The 16,642-nt window shown below is 43.2% G+C and overlaps 1 protein-coding gene across 2 annotated transcripts in view; it reads left to right on the forward strand.

The window, feature by feature from the left end:
• Positions 1 to 2,474: 2,474 nt before the first annotated feature.
• Positions 2,475 to 16,642, forward strand: part of AMOT (angiomotin) — a 60,148-nt gene continuing 45,980 nt past the window's right edge. For both annotated transcript variants that reach the window (XM_059385347.1, XM_059385348.1), the window contains exons 1-2: positions 2,475 to 2,909; positions 10,608 to 10,685. The gene's annotated coding sequence lies outside the window, so the exon portion shown is untranslated. The remainder of the gene's footprint in view (positions 2,910 to 10,607; positions 10,686 to 16,642) is intronic.

Below are 16,642 nucleotides of genomic sequence, written 5' to 3' on the forward strand. Positions count from 1 at the left end.
ATCTATATGTAAATAGTATGTTTTGAAGATTGTACACAGGCAGAGAGAGAAGGGGAGAAAGGGACTGTGAGAATAGTGGCAGAGAGGAACTTTTTACTCCTTTCAGTACAGTTTTGGTTTTACCATGTGCACGTTACTTTTTCCATTTGACCAGCATTGTTCATTTTAACCAGAATCCTGTTGCCATTGTGATCGGTAGTAGTCTGCAGCATATACCTATCCAGTCTAGCTCTGCTGTCCACCCCTCCAAATAAGGCTGAAATAGTCTTCCCTTGCCTCACAAGCCATGTGCCCATGTTTTGAACACTCAAAATCTTACTTTCCCCATGAAAAATCACCCAAATACCTTCACCTCACCCATAACCTCAATCACACCAAGAATCTACTTTACTCGTGTTCCTGCTTCTGAATCTTTGAGCAGCCCTAGCAGAGCACCCTGCATACCCAGGCTACCCCACAGCATGCCACCAGCCTATTACTCTTCCTGGACCCCGTTATATTCGGGGACCCCGTTCACAGTGAGATAGTGTTTCCTTTGAGCCCATTTCCTCTTGCATGCCTTGACCCATGGCTCTCAGAAGGCTTCCTTTGGGGGACTTGAAATGGATGTCATTTTTTTATTTGCACGAGCTCATTGTAATAGCTCTGCATTGCCAAGACCTTTACAATTAAACTCATTTCCACCTTGCAACGTTTTCTAGGAAATATGGATCTGTGGAGAATGGTGATTTCCATGGTAAGTGTTCCCTCATGTTTGTTTTCTCAAGTTCACTTTGGAGATACACAGCATGATTTCCTCTTTCAGTACCAACGCCACAATAGCTGTAGGTTGTGGCGCCACTTCAGAACTGTTTAAAAGAGAAATCTCACCCACCCTGGTTAGAAAGGGGGTAATTTATTATTCTAACCGCAGGGATCTGACTTCATATCCAAACTCAGAACTGTAGAAAAATAGTTGACTTTTAAAAATAAAGCCACAAAATCTACACACCTTGGATGTAGATGCTTAACACAGAGGAGCAATATGTTTGGTCCCTGGACATGGTACATATGCAAGGAGAAAGACATACATGTGTGGAGTGCTCTGTGGTTTACAGAGTTTTCACACACAATTCATTTGATTTTCATATATCAGTGTTGTTAAGTTAATAAGAAATGTCTTATAGCCTTTACTTAAAGATAGATCAAGGCTCAGAGAAGTTAACTGACTCAACAAAAGTCGCACAACTAGGTGGTAAGTGCTACAGTGCAAAAGGAGTTCTTCCTTTAGTTCCAAATTCCATGTTATTCTGCTAATCTTACACGGTTTCTTTGTGCTTTTGTTTCCCAGATGTAAAATGGTAGATTTTCAGTGTCCCAGGATGCTGTTCTCAACTCTGTGTTCTCAGGCAGTCAGTACCTTTTTTTTTTTTTTTTTTTTTTTTTTGGCAGCCGGGAAACGTGAACACCACATTGGCACTTCACGTACTTTTTACCCCTCCTGGCCTAACGAATTAAGGGGGATGAAAATTTACCTATTCCCAGAGGGCCGGACAGTGCCACAAAGGTGTACGGGAGACAGCCGACACACTTGTCGCACTCTCTCAGACTGAGAAACCAACCGTCTCTTCTTTCTCTTAGCAGTAGCTGGGGGAGAACGGAGAGCTAGACAATAGTCTCTTGTTCAGTTTTATTAATTTTGAGGGCGGGTGGGACAAAAAGATCAGATCGACGATGCAAGTGGCCAATCGCGAGCGAATCCTGAGCTGGGATTCGCCAATCGGTAGCAGCAAAAGACGGGTGGGTGGGATTACTCTTCGAGACCTGCTCCGTCCAGGCCTGCCCTCCCAAGAGGCGGAGACTCCGAGGAGCTCCGCCCAGGCCCCCTGTCCCCGGCGCGGCCCGCCAAAGGGAAGGGGGGCGGGGACGCGGGGGTGGGGTGGGAAGGGGGGAGGCTAGGGGGAGCGGAGGAAGAAAGAAGGGTGTCGCGTAGGACTGAGACCTGGGTGGGGGCCTGCTGGTAATAGGAAGCAAGAGGGGAAGGAAGACGAAGGAGCGCTGCTCCTTCCTGCATTATTTTGAGCAGGCTCTGCGAGTAGCTGCTTTTCAGCATTTCTATTATTTGTGTTTCTTCCTCCCGCTGTGGGGCGGGGAGCTGCACGGGCTCTCCCACGCGCCTCCGCTCCGCTGGTGTCGTAGATTATTATTGTAGTCTTTGCAGAACCCTTTCCTTCCTCCCAGCCAGTGCTTGCGTAGCCTCTCAGGACTGCAGCGAGCGCGTTAAGCCACGTTACTGGAAGGACAAGAGCTAGGAACCCCCCACTTTCGCCAGAGTGGCTGGACCCCGCCGTTCAATTGTTTGAAACTTCCCCGCCCTCTAGCCCCGCCTCTCTTCCGCCCCCCCCCCACCCCCCCAGTCCCTGGGTCCAGGCCGGCTCCCTCCCTCCATTCCCCGCCCTCTACTCCGCCCCACTCTCTAGTCCACCCTCCCGCTCCGGGGCGGTCCTAGCTGCTCACCGCAAGAAGAAAAGCCACCCATTCGCCCCCCTCCCCTACCTCCCATCCTTTGCCCAGGAGCTGCCTTCATCGCAGTCACGCCCCTTCCTTCCGAGGAGCTTTCTGGCTGCCCAAGCTAGTAGACCCCCTGATTTATTCCTCCATCTCCGCTCTCTTTCGCCTCATCTTCTCTTAGTTCTCACCGCCCCCTCCACCCCCACCTCCAGCCTGTCTTGCCTCCGACCATCCGCTGCTCCACCCTCCGGCCCGGTATCCTGCCTGTCCACTGCCACCAAGGAGAGCCCGGACGGAGCGGCGAGGAGCGGAGCAGCCGGGAGTTGGGGCTTCCCCCTGCCCATCCCTGGCCTCCGGCCCGGGACTGAAGCCACTTGAGCGCACAGAGAGTCGTCACCTGGTCTTCGGTGCCTTCAGGGGTAGGAGACGCATGGTTACTTTTCGCGGGGAACTGGGGCAGGAATCCATGGTGGCATGAACTTGATCGTGCCCTCGGCGTGAGTGAGTCGATCTAGATGCGTGTGGGGATGCCTGTGTGTTCTACTTTCTTTGCAGCTGGCCGTGAGTTTTCCGGGATGAGCAGCAACTTAAATCGGTTGAAGAGTGTGCGCTCCTTTCTCGTACTACAGAGATGCTAGTGGGTACCACTACTTCATGGTACTTTTACTTCCTTGCCTCCTGGGGTCCTTGTGGGTCTCTAGGTAACTAAGCACAAAAGGAATGAGGGAACTTGAGGTCTTCATTTACCTCAGAAGGAATGTCTGCGCTTATCTCAGATTGCTAGATGCGTTCCTCCAGAATGCTTAGAGTTGGGGTGGGGGCTCACACTGTCCTCCCCCGGGGGCTGTGAATTCTTGAAGTTTAAAAGTCTGGGAGTAATCTACAATTTTACACTCCTTTCGGTGTGTGTGTGTGTGTGTGTGTATGTGTGTGTGTGTGTGTGTGTGTGTGTGTGTATGTATGTGGTGGTGAGGATGGAATTGCCCAGTATCTGGTTTATAGATGTTAGTGACCAGTTTTCTCAGGATCATGCAGGTGTCTTGAGGGTCCCAAGTCTGGGTCCCTGTACACCGGTGCTTCAACAGCAAGATGGATTTATCGATACATAAAAGAAAAAAGAAAAGGAAAAGCGAGACGGAGAGTGACAGCCTTTGTAGCCTGATAAATTGCCAATAATAGTAGTATAATAATAATTTGCAGCAAGGGACTAGATACAATTAAATGAGAGAGGAAAGCGGACGTTTGTGAGAAACCGCATTTTCAGTCTCTAGCATGTATTTTTGAAAGAATTGTGGAGTTGTGTTGGATGTAGTTCCCCTATCTCCTTCTGTTCCCCACCCCCACGTTAAGACTAGAAGTTGGGAGGCATTTAAAACTTTTAAAGATATGACTCTCTTTTATTCAGAGAGGAAGATAATTAGTCACCATAATCTTCAATAATGGAGGGCTAAGGTAATTTAAGTCTCCTTGAACTAGGTTTTGTGAAAAGCCCTATCTCCTGCCAGCCTTTGTGAAGCCTTCTCAGTTAGACCTTTCAGCACCCTTGTTTAGTAGCTAAGAATACTTCGCAATACCATTTTGGATGCAGGATAAATTTTCTCCCATTTCCCACCTATCTCCAATTGGGCGAACATGGCCAAATGAGAAGGGTGGTAGTATTCAAAGTCCTGTAACCAAATTGTCAGCAACCCATGGTTTCTTTGGGAACAGATTATTTACTTATTTTTTTTTTTAATAGTTGTGTTGGTTGATTTTAACGGGAAAGGAAAGCACGAAGGGAGAGAAGGAACGGCACAGGGCGACAATTTTAAAGGCTATCATCTTTCAGATCAGCTGGGAGGGAAAAGTTGGCCTGACCAAACTACATTTTATAACTGGCCTGGGACATTTTAATAGCCAGGTGGTTGTAGAGTAGTTGCATCTATTTACAGATGATAACTCAGGTTCCAGTTATTCTGTATGGGTTTATCTGGTGTCATTTACAGACACTTTCTGGCACTACATCATACTTCATTTTAAGATACTTCTTTCTTTGGAAAACTCTGTGGCTCTGTAAAATTGAAAGTGCTTTTTCTAACTTCATAGTCTAGATAACACAGTAAACCTCTGACTATGCTTGTATGCAGAGTAACTTTTATGTGAAAGTTGTGGAACTACTTACCTATTTAAAATATTTTAGAAGGAAATTTTAAATTCAATACTATTTTGGATTTGGGTATTGAAAGCTCATTTCTGGTTTGTGAAGTAGGAATTATTAGACAGATGCATACCCAAGGCATTTTGTGGAGTTGCTTTTTCTAAAGTTTGGTAAAGAGCGAATGAGACTCTTTCTAGAATGCCCTTAAGAACAGTCTATTCAGAACACAGAGGGATGGATGCTATGACCTTGAGGTCCCATTGAGTGCCAGAATTCTAAGTGGGTACATCTGCTTCTGTGCCTCTCCTAAGAGCCCTCTCCCAGGGCCTGTGCCTTCTTTAAAAGGGTGTCTTTGTAATTAAGCAGTCTGTCTCCCCCATCCCCCTTTCTTCCTTTGATCCAGCTTTTTAAGGCCCTTTTTCCATTTGGAGACCAGAGGAGTTTCTCACACTCTCCTACTCCCCTCTTAAGGTTTCTTTTCCTTTCTCCCCAAAAAGCCCCCCTAAGTTCTCAGGATGGTTAGAAGTTGTTTTGTTTTGTTGGGGTGGAGGGGATGTTACCAGTGAGGAGAAGTAGGGGATATATTCCCTCTTGGGAAATGCTTGTGACCAGGTAGCCTCCTCCCTGGAGACTGAGCATTTGGAATGCATGAGAACAGTCTATTCTTAGGGACTGTCTGGAAGAAACTGTCCTTTGCACCCATTAAGTGTGGCTAAAACCCACTGAAAGGGGTGGAGAGAGGTGTGTGTGGTCAGGCTGAGCCTTTTAGGATGGTAAATGGGTAAATGTTCCCCAATCTCCTATTACATCACCTCTTTCCCCCATGGATTCAGTAGGTTTGGAGATCCGCTTGACAAGTTAATTAGCTTGGGACTAAACCAATTTGTTCAGAATTGTGCTCCATTGATTTCCTGTCCCCAGGAATTTTTGTTGGTGGTTTTCTATGATGTGTTGTCTTTAGTCTTGCTTACTTCTTCATTCCTTGCTGCCTTTTGTGGACTTTGGTCCAAAATCTAGGGTCCCACCCCCAAGTCAAAGGTTAGAATTTGGTCCCAGGAACTAAGGGGGCATTAAAACAGGCTGTGCATCCTGCACTGCTCTCCTCCACGGTGGGCTCCTGACCCCTTTTAACCCAGAGAAAGGAGGGAAGTTGCCCCTCACACACACACACCACAAAATCTGAACTTAAAAGAAAAGGAAAAGGAAGGAAAATAAGAGGTCATTTGCTTTATAAAAGAATCCACTACAGGTTTCTTTGAAAGAACTAGCTTTCCTAGTTTGTGCTTTTGAGCTATGACTTGATATATACAATTTACTATAACTGGGACTTCTCAAAAATGTATTTATTGCATAAAGAAAGATATTAGAATTTTGTTGTAGTGACTATAGCTTGAATTAAGTGAGGCAATTATTATTTGGCCTTTGGAATCTTTTTGTTATGTGGGGTGGAGTTAATTGTCTAAATCATTCTGGCTTGTAATAATGCTGGCCACGTTCAGCTCCAGCCTACAACCACTTGTAGAATGGAGCTAGTATGACTTTCTGGAAATAAATCAGACTTCGCAGAGTTTGATAAATCTAAGGATGGGACTGTATACCCCAAATAGGTCAAACAGTTTAATTCTAGTTATTGTATTTGAATAATCCAAGATCCAGAAGATTGTTTCTGGGAAATAGCAGCAACTAATGCCATTTTTATTAGAAGAATCTAAAATAAACTTTCCTAGTGAGCCTCTTGGAGATTGGGATGTGGGCTCTAGGCCCACCTCTAACTTACTTTACCACCCTTGGCAGGTCCTCCTCTGTAAATTGTGAGAATTTGAACAGGGTGATTTTGAGAACCAGTTCTCAAAAGTTTATGGTTCCCTTCCTCCACCTCTACTTGCGGTGTGAATTGAATGATTCCTACTAGAAGGAGGCACAATAATTGTTAGAAAATGCAATCATGTAATCATCTGGATGTTTAAAAAAAATTCCTTAAAGGATATATCAATATAAATGCATTGTGCTTTGTGTTTTAACAACATATCAAATTAAAAAGCTAGGATCCTGCCTAGAACTTCATCAAGAATCCCATTGACCTAACAGATCATCCACTTTCATTTTTCTTAGTTCAAGTCTTTGTTTTCGTACTTAACATGAATTTTATGTAGTTGGGGTGGGGTCACAGAAATTTACAGTTTCTTTTAAATAAGTGCTCACCTAAGACTTAACTTTTTAAACCTGTGGGGAAAAATGAAGTGAGAATCTGACTAAGTACGCATGGAGAATCATGTATGTCTGTTCCTTGAATGCCAAGAGAGACTAATATTAATTAGTCTCTAGATTTAGTAAGTAATCCCTCGCCCTTTCTGTGATTTAGGGGTGTTCATGTATCTAGCAAGGCTGCTCAGTCCACTCCCTTGACCTCTTGTCACCCCTCCCTTATTCTATTTAAGCAAAAAGAAAACTACATTCCACTGTTTACTTTGTCTAAACCATTAGCGATGGATTCTCAAATCACTGTATCATGATAACGCCATCAAGAGAGTACAAATTTGGGTGGACTGTAAAATTTCCCCAATGAGAAAGGAAAAGCAGGAAGGCACAAATTTTTGTTTCATGGCTTTGAAAATAATATGTTGAAATTAGACTAAAAAATAGTAAGGAAACTTACGATTTGAGACAAAGAGATGTAGGTGTGGCAGGATAATCCACACGTAATGGGTTCTTCATTTGAGGCCTTCCCTCTACAGTGGAAGCTCAGTTACCGGTCCTTTAATTTTCCTTTGATAAAGAGGAGGTATATTGCACATATGATCTCCATTTTGGAGAATTCATTCCTAGAAACCAGTGGCTCATTGTAAATTAGATTATATTTCTTTAACCAGGATAGGAAAGAGAAGTATGGGTTTTTAGTCCTTAGAAAGCTCCAAGTTAAGTACATTTTTAATGATATGTATTCATGGGGAAAATGCAGATGGATCTATTTCCTAATACCTCTGAAGATATTTTTTGAAAATCTACTTTTTTTTTTAAACTCTATAGGCTGCCCTTGACGTTTGTAAAGTCACTTTCATTATTGCCGCAACTGCATGAAATACCATTAGACTGTGTGACTTGAAGCCAGGGTCTATGATTTCTGTGCCCAACCCTCTTTGACTTGCCATGTGACCAGGCGTAAATGAATTAGCTGCTCTGAGCTTCAGTTACCCTTCTGGGAAGCAGGGATATTAATACTTCACAGAGGTGTCTAGGCATGCTTCATATTGGACACATGCTTCGAGGTCATTGGATGAAAGGTGTTTGCATGATGGCAGAGCCCGTTTATTATAAGGTCCTGAGCAGGTGTTCGTTTTAATGAGCTTTGCTCTCTCATAACCTGTCACACCCTTTGGTGCTCCATTGCCTTTACTGACTATAACTGATCATCCCAACATTTGTATTATTGACCCTCTTGGCTCTTAACAATTAAACATTTTCATTCTATGTGGTAAGCTGAAATTCTAGTAAGAGGACTCTGGCCTCTTCCAGGGTGATGAAAAATCGCTTCGAAAAGAGACATTAGTTGAAATGTGCCATAGAGATCAGCGAGTTCTTCAGAGCACTTCCAAAAGATTAAAAAGAGTACAACAAATTTCTGCGTGTGTCTGTGTGTGAATGTGTGTGTGTGTTTTAAGGGAGAAAGTTTTGAGTAATATTTGCTTGTGACACATACTGATGATAGCCAGTAACTGAAACTCAGCCATTGTAGTGTTTTATACACAGCTGGTTTTTATTAATGATGGAATATTTATGCTTGCTGTACAATTCGTGGCTCATTTCCATGCGTATGTCAGAACTCAAATACCCCCCAAAGCAACATTAAGATAACATTAAATATACATGTGGCCAAGCTAGAAAGGGTGGATTTTGGGGGGTCTCCCTTATTTTTACTGGTGTTGCTTCAGATGACCATAACTGCCCCCCCCAACTTTAGGCATTGGTGCCGATCTTTTTCTTGCTTTATATATCCCATAGCAGACTTCACATTTTGATCCTTTTGATATGGACAAATGATCTCCCCCCTTCAAAATGCAGATGAAACTGATGTATGTGTTTTTTAAGAGCATATTTTCCCTGCACATGCTTCTCATTATCCAAGAGGCCTGGACTCAATCAGTAAAGGAGCAGAGAAACCACATAATTGAAAGGAGAATGACGGTGGTGCATACTTGGAATATTTGTGGGAAGGGGATTGCTGACATCAGAAAATGTAGTGGCCTGAGTGTTAACAGCATTGAAGAGAAATAAGCTTTCTGTGTTTCTGTGCATTGAGAATTATTTTTAAGGGGATAAAAATATGGGCCAGGTTTGACATCCTTTTATGAAGTTGCCCTGGAAACTTTGATGAAGGTTCAATTAAAACCTTCCCCATTAGGAAGCTAATTAGTACATCACTTACTCATTTTGGTTGTTTTCAAGGGGTAGGATTTGCATTGAATTAATGGCATTTCTTTCCATGTGACAGCAAACTAAGATAAAAATCACAGATGGGGAAAATTATTTAGATAGCCTTATTTGAAGAAGTTTAATTTCCTCTTTATTACATTTAGGTTTTCAATTCAGATTTTTGTTTCACTCCGTTTATATACAGTGATAACATTTTAGTTCAGTAACCAGTTTTACTTTTGGGATCACCAGCTGTAAACCAAAGCTTATTAATTTGAGTTTTCCATATGAATTGGAGAAATATGATGAATGACAATAAGCCATTTTATTAAGTTAACATTTGGGGTTTTTTTTCCCCCTGCAATTAATTTCTCTTTGCTCTTTGTGTGTGTGTGTGTGTGTGTGTGTGTGTGTCTTTGGGGCAGGCAGATTGTTTCTTTAAAAGCAAACAATTTTTGCAGCTAAGAAAATTTGGATGACCCCCTCTATCCCCAAAGAGCATTCTGTCTGCCCTAGGCTCTCAGTTGGGCTTCCATGAGGGCAGTGTGATGACTTTTTTGACCTGGTACTTTTTGTGACTAGCTAAGTGGTTGTCTCTTGGCAGCCTGAAGGAGACTGGTCTTGACGGGAACTGGAGTCCAGGATTCTTAGTGTGTTCCTTCTACCGTACTCTGTATTTTCTAGAGGAATGAATACTTGTGCGTGAGGTTTTAGGGCCGTTTCCAATAGAATTAAGTACTCTCTAGCTAAATACATAACATGGGCCTGCTGTGGTCCTCCTTTTCTCCATAGCTAGCAGGGGAACAGTCATTCTGTACACATATCCCCCGACGCTATGCCTGCGGCATATGCCTACACTAGCTTCAGTTGGCTGAGTTATACGATTTGTACTTTTCACTGATTTTACCCTAGGCCTTCCTTGAAAGTCAGAGTCTAGATTTAGTTTTGCAGTGGCAACTTGGTCAAGACAGGTTCTTGGGGCTTGCAAGTCAGTGTGAGGAGGAGGGGCTGCCTTTGGGGAGTGACTCAGGCCCTTTGGTATGAAGATATGAAACTCTGGCTCCTGTCCATGCACCTGCTGGATGCCACACCTGCAGTCAGCACCTGAGCCCCACTCAGACACAAAAACCAGACCGAAGGCAGATGGGGCTCCCTTCGAAAGGGGTGCAGCAGAACAGGGAACTCCTGATTATTTTAGTGCAGCACCACTGCAAATTATAGCTCACCATTCCAGTGTCGGTACAGGAAAAGTCTTAGATTTTTTTCTTATGGGTGCAGTGCCCCGGCTTGCTCAAGGTACTGTTAGAGTCCTGAGAGAATTTCGCTTTCCTAACGAGTTTCTCTTGTGAACAGTCCTCCTTAAAAAATGGAGAGTCCAGTCCACAGGAATTTGTGTCTAGTAACTCTGCAGAGGGGAGGAGGTCACCAGACCCAGGTTCTGATCCTGGCCCCACAAGTGTGCTACGGTGAAACCTTGGTCAAATGAGTTATCATTAGCTATCTGTTCTGGTCTTAAAGCTTCTCCAGTTGTAAAATAGAATCAATCACATCTGCCTCTATTTCCTCACAGAGCGGCTGAGAGGGACAAATAAGATAACGGAAGTGAAAGAGGTTTCGTCTCCTTAGGAGAAAAGCTGAGAAACTAAAGGTAACAGAATTATTGTTCTTGCTGTTCTGTGTCTTTTATCCCTTGTCTTGTCTTGCTGTTGCCTCCAGCAAAGTCTTTGGGAAGTTGTGATTTACTCAATAGGCGCGGTTCTTCTGGGTATCTCATGTACCAGTTAACGTTGTAGCTGTTGGGAAGGATACAGAGGGAAATCACTCACCCAACCCGTGATCTCTAAGATCTTCCATTATCTGGCTTAACCTAGCAGAGTGATTTCTGCCTTGGTATTTAGAAGCTTAGAAGACAAAATTAACTTCTCTCTCTCTCTCTTTTTCTCTTTCTTTCTCTGGCTCTGTCTCCCTCTCTGCATTGTAACTGCAGACTTCTGTCCCTGGAGCATGTTTTCCATCGTCTAGATTGAAGGCATGGGGTGGGGGGTACAAAGCACTGGGGTAAATAAAGAAATTTCCCTCTCACTACCACAATTACAAAGTATCTGACCCTTGAATGATGGTTTCTTTCAGAGGTCCCTCCTTAGTTTTATCCTTCCTGTTCTGCCTCCTGCCATGCCTGTTCTAACCCACTCTTTGACCTTACCTGTTATCCGAATGCTAATGTCTCCAGAAGATCTATCTCATCCTATCTTCGGCTCTTCCCTTTCCAACTTCCTCAACAACAAGTTGGTTATCAGATGTCTCCTATTCAGCTCCTTGGTCTTTTCCTCTGGGAAGCTTTGCTGGGGGGGGGGGGCGCGCAGAGTTTTTGGCAGGGTTCTCTGCTTTGCCAGAGCTTCTGGCTGGATTGGGCCCCCTCTGCTTGACTGGGAGCTTCTTGAGGACTGATCTCTGGTTTCTTTCTTTCTTTTTTTTTTTTTTAATCCACCCTAGGGCCTAGACAGTGCCTGGCTACAGCAAACACTCAATAAATGTTTGTGGAAACTACATGGTGTGTGTGTGACTGTCTTGCAGTTGAGCTGTGTACAAAGTCCAGGGTGCCATCAAGGAGAGAGAATTAATTTTCCAAATTGAGCAGAGTTGAGGGCAGAGGCAAGATGGAGGAGGCTTAGAGAGAAACCTCCAAGGGCTCGGTGGCAAGTGGACCTGGCCTCTTAGGAGAGAACTGACTAAGCAGCCCAGGAAAGAAATGCCTTGTGGTGTCTGCGCTTGCTAAGCCTGTTGCCTTCTCTGTTCAGCACTGGATGACTCTTATGGTTGAGTCTGCAAATAAACCTCTGTCTATAACACGTTGACCATTTCAGATCGGTGCCACATAACTCATATAATATTAAACAGAGCTGACCTTAAATGTGCCACCTTAACTGTGGCCGAAAATAGAGGTACACACACACAGGCTCATTGGTCATGTATGCTTAGTTCTATACAGAAAGATACCCTTTAAAATAGAGGGAAGATTGGTGTCTGAAAACTAACAGATTTAATTCTCAGAATGTAGCAGGTGGGGTCACTAGAACTGAATGTCTTCAAGCTGACTGTCAGATCTTTCCAAGGGCAAAAATGAAACATGATATAAGCCATTATAGGCCATGAACCTGTTCTCACCCACCTGATGCTTTTACTAATTAGCTTCTTGGCCGGGTGGCAATTTGGGGCAAGTGCATGCAAGCTGGATTCACAGGGGAGCCCACATTCCACTCTGCCATTTCGCAAGTCTCTGGGATACTACAGTGCTTCTCTTGGCTTCTTTCCCTCCCAGGAGTCCTGCGCTGCCCTGGTGGAAAAATGGGAGAGGAGAACTCTTCATTAAATGAAGGAGAGATTTTGTGGGGCTTTGGTGTTTTGCTGCTTTTATTTCTTTAGTGGACTGTCTAAAAAACATTCCTTCACCTTGACTCATTAATTTCACTTGTGGGATTCTGTCATTAGGAAACAATCCAAAATATTGAAAAAGGCTAAGTCTTAAAGATGTTTTCGTAACATTATTTAGACTAGCACAAAATTGAAAGCAATTTAAATGTCTTAATAAGTAGAGAATGGGTAAGTGAATCTTGATACACTCCTGTCACAGACTATTACACAGTCATTGGGATGTTTTTATGAAGTCTACACCACAGACTGTCTATACCATGGAGAAAGTGCTTATGAGAAAGTGAGATGTAGGATCCGACATTATATATATGTCAATATTTCATGACTTTGTAAAAACACAAATACACAGAGGAATAAAAGAAATAATCTGTACCGGTAACAACGTTTAGGTTGAGGTGCTGGGACCTTGGGCAATTTCTTTTTCCTCTTCATTATAGATATTTGCATGTTGTGTTTATATTACTTATAAAAGTAGGAACAAAAATAAAAGTGAATAGTGTAGCATCAAAGATCGGAAAATGGTAAAGCAGGCAGCTTCTAGGCATATTCCTGAACTTGTCTCAGTTTATGCTCAGTCTGATGTCACGGACTGCATATCGTTTTTCTGAAGTAAGGAGACATGGGATGTCATGACGGGCCTCTTCCTCCCTTGAAATGGGTGTGTGTGGAGGGAGGTGGTGTGGTGGCAACAGGATTTTTCTTGTTACTCAATACGTCATTGCTCATGTACACTTCAGGGTTAATCACCTCGGTTGCCTATTAACATGTTCAAGTTAATTGCTTTAGAGTACAGAAAAGTAAAACTGGGATCCAGTTGGCTGCACCTTTGAGTGAACCATCTCAGAAACAGATACCTGACACTGTCAGTATGATTTGGAAATGCCAAGGCCTTGCTGTGGTTCTTAAAATAATCTTCCAACATAATCTAGATAGCGGTAGGGCTCGAAGCAAAGAAGCAGGACCAACTCAATGCCTTTTCTTAGTGCTGGACTTACGTAAGGGCAAGTTCCGAGTTGGTTTGATGTTGGCGGGACCAAGAACGGAGGCCTGGAGACATTGATCAGTGGAGGTTCATGTTACTCTCTGACCCACCTACAAATCTTGGCCTAAAGAAGGAAGATTTTGCAAGGTCCTTCTGCCATGCTTCTAGCTACACACATCTCTCTCTCTCAACTCTGAATTTTTCCTCCTGCTGTTAACATTTGGCTTCTGGTGGAATTGGAACATGGTAGCATTGAGCCAGGTTTATAGTCTCTTAAAACCAGAGTCAATTCAATTCAGTAAATGTTTATTAGGCATCTTCTGTGTACAAACTAATATGCTAGATAATATATTATAGTGGAAGGACTGTTGCCCTGGGAGTCATAAAACCTGCATTCTGGCCCAGGCTCTGACCATTGTTAAGCTCTGGCACCTTCATATATAGAAAGAGGGCTTTGGACCACTCGATGGTCTCCTTAGAGTCTTTTCAGTTCTGACCTTCGCTGATCTGAGAACCCTTGCACAAAGACTGAGTTGCAAATAAAGGTTTTAAAGAAAACTTTAATTCATAAAATTGCTATAGTCTTCTAGAAAAAAAGGCCACTTTGAAATAATAATAGCAATAGATTTTATTGAGCCTTTACTTTGTGCCAGGCTCTGTGCTTAGCACTTTACATGAATTACCTCCCTTCATCTTTATAACAACACTGTGAGGTATGAGCACTGTTCTCCCTATCTTGAAGATGATGAAATGAGATTTAAGGAGATCAAAAGAAATGTATGAGGCCAGCTAATAAGCCATAGATCCAGGATTTGAACTTAAACAGTGTGAATCTAGGCCCAGGCCCTTAACCATAGACATTACACTGTTTGCCTGTCACACATTGAAAGGTTAGAGATAACTTGCACAGGGATTATTATTTCTTACCTTCCAGAGGAAGTGATTTAGCATCCTGGGTGGGAAGACTGTCAAGCGAGGTGTTCTCTAGGACACTTCAGGCCTAAACCTGGACCAACCTGAGAGGATGTGAGACAATTCAGAAGGCTGTTTTGCCTCTTTCTGTGGGAGGCTTTGCATGCACGCGTGCATGTGTGTTTTCTGCACAAATAGATATGCACGTAGATATGTAGACATAGGGGAAACTTTGAGCTGGCTCCTTTCCATTTAGCTCAAAGTAATTGTAGGGAACAAGTTGATGGAGATTTATCAGAGAAACAGGTTTCCTAGACTTAGGTTCTTCATCTTGGTTGGCAGAGTGAGGGTTGAGGGAAGATTAGGAAGAGGAGGCAGAAAGGATAAAAAGAAGGTCTTCCAGGCATATTTCACATTTATTCAAAGGGCGGGAATTTGGTCTATCCTGGTCAGCTTGTCACTGATTTTTCTGGGACGTAGCTTGAGAAACATCCGGGCTCTCACTCATGTGATTCGGTTTAACCAGAGCTGGGTTTAATTGAGGTATACTGGGAGAGGCCAATGATTGCGGGTATAGTAAGAATTTAGATTGGCCTTGCTGCCCTGTTGTTGTTACACAAGAGATGACTATATAGATTCAAAATGTATTTTTAAAGAGAGAACAATTGAAAAGCCTTTCTTCCCATATCAAATGTCCTCGGAGACCATCTGTTTGTCCAGGGGAAATGAGGTTATTTTATTGATTGACGATGACGTCAGAACCCTGGCAGTGGCGGGATTAAAGCTGCGGGCAGACTGAAGGTTGTGGAGTTCATACTATTTTACTTCTTGGCATGAGACAAGGCATCTTTTCCCTTCCTTTCTCTAATAAATAAATGGAGTAGTGTTTTCCTTCTTATGTGACTCTTAACATGTAGACAAACATAAGTTCTTGAAGGAAAAAAAAAATCAGTGTACTGGAGAGGAATCAGCAAAGTTTTTTTCTAAGGCTGATTTCTTTTCCTCTTTTAGATAGAAATGGAAAAGGCCAGGGCCCTGGGGTGGTGGGGAGGGACAATCTCTGTTCAGTTGACATAAAGTGATTTGGGTTTTGAAAAGGATATGGACAAGAGGGAACAAAATTAAGGGAAGAGAGTGAGATGTTGGGCAAGGAAAGTTTTCTTTGTAAGAAGCTAGGTATGAGGAACAAGGCAGTCAAAATCGGCATGAAGAATCGAAATTGTCCTGGAAAATAGTTGTATGGTGCTTTCTCGCCAGGGGCTCGAGTTTAAAGGCCTAAGGCTGTTTTCTGCATGTTTTGGTTGGAAAAAAAAAAAAAGACAACTGTTTTGTTCAGAATCACACAATAGAAGCACGGTGGTTATTTACCACACTCTGTTAATAGTCCAGCTTTGATTCCAACTAGAAGTTGTTCCTCTGCTTTGAAATCAGGGAAGACACCCTAAAATAATCACCTTGCAGATTGGAGATGATTTTCCTTTTGATTGAGATTATATGTTGGGCCAAAACAAGATTGAAAGACAAATTTCCGTGTTTGCTCACTCCGTATCTCTTCACTTTATTTTTGGCAACATTGCAAGGAAATAACGTTAAATTAATCACTGTGTGGTTTTGTGGATTTTTTTTTTTTAACTTGGATGTTTTGGACAGGCTCCCAAAATACAGAGACGCTGTGGGCTTCCTTTGCATTGCCTTGCTCTTCAAATGGCATCTCTAATGTGGATTAAAGCCTTTCTTTTAAGTGACATGGGTGAGTCATGGTGAGTCTGGGACAGAAAATAGGAGTGGGGATCATGTGCATCTCACCTAAACACAAATTCCTCGGTTTCGTAACCATTTTTGCTTGGCCCTACTGGGCTTGTCAGAGGGCAGGCGCAGTAATTAGAAAGGAAGACTATCACAGATCCATACCTTGGCAGGTGTTTGCATCTAGCCCCTTATCGTGTGAGTCTAGGAGTTTACTTCTGGGGAGATGCCCTGGGCCGGGCCGTAGAAATGCTGAGAAAGCAAGTGGAGGGAGGCATCTTGTCCTCAGAAGAGTTGCTGCTGTGTGTTGAGAAGAACAACCACCTTTGCTTCTCCAGTAAGAATAAATGGGCCTGCAATTAGATTGTAAGCTCTGTGAGGGCAGGAACCAGTTGTTGTGTGTCTTTTGTATCCTTCTTTGTGCCTAGCACAAGGCTGGCGAACAGCTGGCATAGCCAGCATGCAATAAATACTTAAATGACTTGGTGGAAAAGAAGTTTTGGTTTCCCTCTGTCCATCTGAGGTGTGGCACT

This window comes from Mustela nigripes, chromosome X (assembly GCF_022355385.1).
Source record: "Mustela nigripes isolate SB6536 chromosome X, MUSNIG.SB6536, whole genome shotgun sequence".
Taxonomy (NCBI): domain Eukaryota; kingdom Metazoa; phylum Chordata; class Mammalia; order Carnivora; family Mustelidae; genus Mustela; species Mustela nigripes.